The 6,792-nt window shown below is 53.3% G+C and overlaps 1 pseudogene; it reads right to left on the reverse strand.

Annotated features, from left to right (window-relative positions):
• Positions 1 to 3,335, reverse strand: part of LOC105545719 — a 27,033-nt pseudogene extending 23,698 nt beyond the window's left edge.
• Between the last annotated feature and the right edge of the window lie 3,457 nt (positions 3,336 to 6,792).

Raw genomic sequence — 6,792 nt, forward strand, 5'->3', positions numbered from 1 at the left:
TCGAGATAAAGTCTCACTCTGTTGCCCAGGTTGGAGTGCAGTGGCACCACCTCAGTTTTCTGCAGTCTCTGCCTCCTGGGTTCAAGGGATCCTCCTGCCTCAGTCTCCCAAGTAGCTGGGATTACAGGTGTGCATCACCGCACCCAGCAAATTTTTGCATTTTTAGTAGAGACAGTGTTTCACCATGTTAGTCAGGCTGGTCTCGAATTCCTGACCTTGTGATCGGCCCACCTCGACCTCCCGAAGTGCTGGGATTGTAGTCATGAGCCACCGCGCCCAGCCCCCATTTGTATTTTTACCTGAAAACTATAAATGCCTCTAACCTACCACTGTATCTGCTCCCTCCTGTCCTGGGCCATCTGAAACTTACCCCTGGGTGTGTAATTCTCCAGCTGAATGTCAAGCAGTTGCTCTGTGAGCATGTCCACCACCTGTCTCAGTACTGGGTTCTGTGCTTTCCAGGACTTTGTGACATTTAGTTTCTTCCCCAGGGGACTGACGGATGTGACTGTCTTGTTGCCACAGTCATAGTGAAGAAAAGTCTTTTTATCCACCTGGCCTTGAACCGCACACCACTGTGGTCCAGGTCTGAACTTAGGGATGATGGTGATGTCATAGCAAAGAGAGTGAGGGTCTGTGGAGAAAGGCAGGTGAGGGGTGGGTGGGGAGAGAAAGACCCCTAGTTAGCCCCTCCTCCACACTGTGACAATAAGAGGACACCTCTGGCAGGCTGGGCTGGCCCAGGAAGGAGTTCCCCCTCCAGAACTGTGGTGTCCTCAAGATTAAGGAGAGTGCTTGCCCCTCGCATGAGGACAAGGAAGAGGAGGAGGAGGAGGAGGAGGAGGTCTCTGCCTGCTGAGAAACCACTTGTCCCCAAACATGTCCCACTGCCCCTCTGCCCACATTAGTCAAGACATGACCTTGCTAAAGGGGTGCCAGGACTGCTAGAGGAGGAAGGGCCTGGTTGGCAGAAGATCTTCAGCAGCAGCCCATGTGGACTGTGGGAGGTGGGAGAGGGTGTGGGGGCTGCCCCTGAGTGTGCTGGTGCATGGTAGGATGGACTGAGGATGGAACCTGTTGGATAAAGAAGAATTAATTATCATGGTCACAAGATTTAACATGTTGGCAAAGCCCCTGGTGATGGCGTGCATCTACTATGAGGATGCCTTCCTGAAACCCTGGATAAAGGGATGGTCCACGCAGCAAGATATAGAAAATCTGAATATCTAAGGCAGGTAGTAGAGGGAGGGATCACGGGCTCAGAGAAGTGCCCATGCCAGAGGGGTCTAAGTGTGAAAATCCAGAACAATTTCCATCCACTGTGCTCATGGGAAACCTGGAGGACTCCTGCTTACCCAGCATATAAAGAAGGCCCCATGAGAAGGCATGGAATGAAGCTTAGGGATGCCTATTGCTGAAGACCAGGTTTGGCGGTAGGAGATGCTGTTCCAGAAATGGGCTCCCAGTAGTAATGGGATGAAAAATTCTGAAATTACAGATTCCAGCTGGAGGCTGTCAACTGTCAGGAGCAAGGAGGGTGCAATGATGGAAATGATTAGAGAAGTCACAATGCCAACTGGGAACCTCAGTCATACAAAGTTATGCCCGTGGCTCATAGAACAAAGGGGTCCAAGGTCCAAAAGAAATGGAAACCCAACCTGGATACTGCTGGATTTAAATAATTACAACAAACAGATAAAACAAATGATGGATGACCAGGAGGCTGAAAGTAGCCAGTCCATCAAGAACAAGGTGGCTTTGCCCAATTTGCAGAATGAAGCCACTTCTCAGACCCTGAACCCATGACTAGAAGAAGACACCAGTTTCTAGTGAGGAAGGACCCTTTAACCCGGCAGCAAGTACAATGAGTCCTTGTGACCTTCTCCAAAGATATTTATGGCAACCAAGAAACTGCACAAGCAGTTGGCCACGATCCCCAGGACACAACATGGCTGCACCCCCTCACCCTCAGATCACACCATCAGGGAAGGTCCCTGATGGTCCCCATGGACCATAGATGCCACTCAGCAGCAAAGGAGGGGAGAGTAAGCCCCTAACTATGGGACCCCCACTCCCATCACATCCACACCACCCAGAAGCCACAGGTAACGTAGGACCGCTCTCCAACTGGCCCCTGAGACATCACTTGGAGATGACACCATAGGGGATGGGGCACTATTCACTGGGACACTGTAATCCCCTCATCTGGGATCAGCAACCTAGGACAGGGTCCAAATCTGGTCCCCCCTCATTTGCAGGTTGCCATTGCCTGCTGTTGCTCTACAAAGGGACAGGACTGGACACAGAGACGGAGAACCCAAGGCCTGCAAAGATCACAGGGCATCTTTCCTCCCTTTCTAAAAAGGCTTTGCTGACCCGTGTCTACACAGTGACTGTTCTCTATGATGCTGGCTCCCCAGTAGGAAGAACAGGCGAGTCCGGGCCCCAAGGGCAGAAGTGGGCACCTCTACTCACCAGAGTTCCCAGGGTCTCCTGGAGGGAATGGTGCTTCCCATCCCCCCCTGCACAGGTTCTGAGGGGAGCTTGGGGTGTGTTTGCTGGGGTGTGTCCTCAGGCAAGAGGCAGAAGGTGCCGCATGGTGTAGGAAGTGGTGAGGGCCCCTTCATGGATGGGAGACCTCTAGGGTGACCAGCTGGGCTGAAGTGGGGAGTAAGAGGATGTGACCTGGGTGGTGGCAGTGGATGGTGAGGGGAGGGGTGGGGGTGTCTGCTGAGCTCCTGGGTGTAGGTGAATGTCTGCAGGAAAGTGCAGGGAAACATTCAAGGGCAGGGAGCCCTGGGGGTGCTGGAGGGTTACTGTGGTGGAGAGCGGATGAGAGCAGAGCAGGCCTGTGTCCCTGTGGAACCCTGCTTCACCCCTGTCCTGTCCCCAGCTCCGGTTCCCGGGGCTCTGATTTTTCCTTCCCGAAGGCGGCGGGGCTGCCAGGCTGCACCAAGGATCCCAGTCCCACCTCGCTCTCTGCAGCCCTCTGGCCCCTCCACCCTCCTGTCAGCCTCCTTTCCACCCTGCTCCATTTCGACTCTCCCCTGGCAAGAAGCAGCCTCGGGGAGTGGACCGGGCAGGAAAGAGCCGCCGACCGGAACTGAACGGGCGCTCAGTTCGGGGAGATCTCCCCCGTGCTTCCAGAAGCCTCCCCTCCTCTGAAACCTGCTGCCCCCCAGGTTTGGCCCCCGCCCCGCTTAGGCTCCATCCACTAACTCACCGTCTCCCCCAGTCTGGGACCAGCGCCGCAGCAGGAGCAGAAGCGGGAGGCACAGAAGGATCTTGGTAGCCGCGGCAGCTGTCATTGGGGAACCAGAGCGCTGGGGACGAGAGACTTGATGGAAGGGGAGCCTGGAAGATGAATCACCTTAAGGTTGAAAAGTCGGCTTATATATGGGGGCGCTCCATCCACGTTTCCCGCCGTTACAGAGGTTAGAAATACGGTTGTCTGCCCTGCAGGTGTCCCTCCCCTTTCCGGGTGTTCCTCCCCTTTGCCCCAGCCCCCTTCGGGTTGCTGTCTGGGTGTCGGGCCGGCCCCTGCCAGGACACGGTTCCTTCCACGACAGATTCATTTAATCACCACAGCATTTTTTATTGAAGGTGAAGAAACTTGCAGAGGAATATTTAGCGGGGGCGGCGTCTCCCTGTCCCCGCCTGGGCCCGCGACACTCTCCCTCCCTCTGCTTGCGCCGCGGGGTCCTTGGCTCACCATGCTCTGGGCGCAGCCACAGGCCTGATCGCGTCCCTTCCACTACTTCCCCAGTTCCCAGTGGACTTGATTACAGTCCGGGCTAGGTTTTCTTATTTGTTTATTTATTTAGAGACGGAGTTTGGCTCTTGTTGCCCAGGCTGGAGTGCAGTGGCCTGATCTCGGATCACCGAGACCGCCGCCTCCCCGATTCAAGGGATTCTCTGGCCTCAGCTTCCGGAGTAGGTGGGATTACAGGCGCCCTCCTCCACCCTCAGCGAATTGTTTGTATTTTTGGTAGAGACGGGGTTTCACTGTGTTGGCCAGGCTGGTCTCAAACTCCTGACCTCAGGTGATCCACTGGGCCTCCCAAAGTGCTGGGATTACAGGCGTGAGCCACTGCGCCTGGCCCGGGCCAGGTTTTATTACAGGAATAGCAGGCAGGGTTTCAGAGGTTTAAAACAACATATTGTACACTAAACAATTGGTCAAGATGGTAAATTTTATCTTCTGTTTTTACCAAAATTAAATAGCTTTAAAAATTATCTTAAATATTTATGTCTTGCTCCTGCTCTGCCCAATGCAGACTGGTCAAAAGAGTCTACTCATTAAAATCGAGGACAGCATTGAGGACCTCGTCCCTAAAATCTCAACCTGTGACACACTTGCTGATTTAGAAAGCTCCTCAGAGAGATGGGCCCTGAGCTCCCAGTTCAGCAGCTTCCCTGGCCCAGGTCCAGGGATGGCACAGGGGGCTCAGCAGAGCAGGTTCTAGAGAAAGTTCCTAGTGGTTCCCCACTGTCAGCGCATTCTGCTGGCCTGTTCCCCCTGGGCAAAGGGTCAGCCATCCTTCAAAGCTGGAAGGAAAGGGTAACAAATACCCCCTCCCACGTGTGTCCCCCATCTCCCCACAATACAGAACACCCTCCTGCTCCCTGAGACCTGGATCCACAGTGAGCGCATCCGGATCTCCCTGTGTGAGAATTGCTCATGCAATTTGTGTGTGTGAGCATGTGTGTGACAGAGTCATGCTCTGTCACCAGTCTGGAGTGCAGTGGCACGATCATAATTCACTGAATCCTCAACCTCCTGGGCTCAAGGCTTCCTCCTCACTCAGTACTGGAGAGTGTGGGGTGAGGTAGTCTGAGCCACTAGCGGAGCTGTCCTCTAGTTACTGTTTCCTATGCCCTTGGCAGATGCCTCAGTAGTATTCACTCCTGAATTTACCATGCCCTGTGTTAGACTGGTCACAGGGGCCAAGTGCGTCTTGGCTATAGTGCAACTGGGGCGAGTCATTCTGCCAGGATTAGGAACTGTGTTACTTGGGAAACTTTTCTCATCACCCACCCCAATCCTGTCCCAGATGGGAGGAGCAGTGAGTGCTGTGTCCAGGCTCCTTGCCTTCCCAGCATCACACCCAGCTCCTTCCCAGATGGTGTGGGGTCTGAGCTCTCCATGTTCACCATGTTCCCACCATTGGCTCCCCATCTTCACTGCCCTCCCAGCATCATCCCAGCCCCTCTAGGGTCACTGCCTGACCAGGTGGGAGTTGGGTGAAGAGGCAGAGGTCAGGGCAAGACCCCTGGTCCAGTCTGACTAGGTTTCTCTCTGAAACGTGACTACATTCCACATCCTGTTCCTCTGGCAACCTCAGTTAGGATCATCTGTAGGGCAGTGTAGCATCTGGGCCAGTGATTACCAATTCCTGCCACCATGGCTTTTCAAGTATATTGATTTTTCCTAAAATGGATAAACAGACTAGCAATAAGTTATGGAAATGCTGCTTTCCTTACTAACAGTAGAGATGTGTTTATGTATTAATTCTGGTTTTTAAAACAAATGTAAGTCCATAGGCACTCTATTGAACGCAGATTCAATCTCAAAATAACACACGTTGAAGATCTTCCAATACCCGCACATACAGATTATTTTCCTTTTCATCTCTGCACTACATTACATAGAACGACTGCATCATATCAAATGTAACCAGTGTCTATGTATGAAGATCCAGATAGTCTCCAGTCCGTTACTTACAGAAACGAAATGCTGCAGAAACTGCTTGTATGAATCTCAATTTAATTGTGTAGAACAGATTTCCAGATACAGAATTGCTGTGCAAAGTAATGCACCTTTAAAGCGTCTCATGTCACGGGATAGCAGTGCTGGCGACACTCTTGTCTGTAATTGTGAAGGCCCAGCTTGGGCAGAGGAGGGTGAAACATCCACTGTAGAAGGAGGGGAAACTGGTACAGGCTTCCTGAGGGATAGTGTGACAGTGTTCATCAAGAGTCAAAAATATCCAAGTCTGAATTCAGAATATGTATTTATATTCGTTTGAAATGGCATAAAGACTCCCTGGAAAGATGAGAAGAATCCAATAAACTTTCCTCCCAGGCGTGTGGCCAATGAGAGTGGACGCAGGCAGGGGCGGGGAGCCTTTCACATGACTTTTCATGGTTTCGATTCTGAAACACGTGAAAATGTGGAGGTGAAGTAGTAAGGAAGAGTGGGGCCGGGAGTCCCAGCGATGGTCATAGGGTGGGTTCGCCCTGTCTGTTGGGGCCCACAAGGGTCTGGGGACACGGAACCCGGGCAGCGGTGTGAGGTTCTGCTGCAGTGACGAGGCACTGGTTCTAGATATTTACCCAACGGTGTTGTCACAGGGAGTATATTATAGGTGATTTTGATTTCAGCCACAGGTGACTTTCGGGGAAAGTTCGCACAGGGAGTTTCAGTTTCGACTCTGCTGCGTCCTCTCCGGGTTCTGCGCGCTCCTCCCAGGACGCACGCTCCGCCCGAGCTCCGGACCCGGGTCCTGCCCGGTGGAGACCGCTGAGAGGGTGCCACGCTGCGGGTCAATACTCCTGGGCCTCCGAACAAAACGACTTTTGGAAGACCTGGGAGGACTCGCGGTCGCGGCAAGGAACAGTGGCAGGAGGAGACAGGAAACGCGGGGCCTGGTGGGGTGAAGAGCACGAGGTTCCTCCTTCATCCTCGTGGGGACTTTGCCACCGGCTCAGTGGAGACGTCCCCGTCCCGCTCGGATCTCTGGGGATCCGACAGTGTGGCCCACGCGAGGACCCCATCCTCCTTACCTTGGG

This window comes from Mandrillus leucophaeus, unplaced genomic scaffold (genome assembly GCF_000951045.1).
Source record: "Mandrillus leucophaeus isolate KB7577 unplaced genomic scaffold, Mleu.le_1.0 Scaffold337, whole genome shotgun sequence".
In the NCBI taxonomy this organism is placed as follows: Eukaryota; Metazoa; Chordata; class Mammalia; order Primates; family Cercopithecidae; genus Mandrillus; species Mandrillus leucophaeus.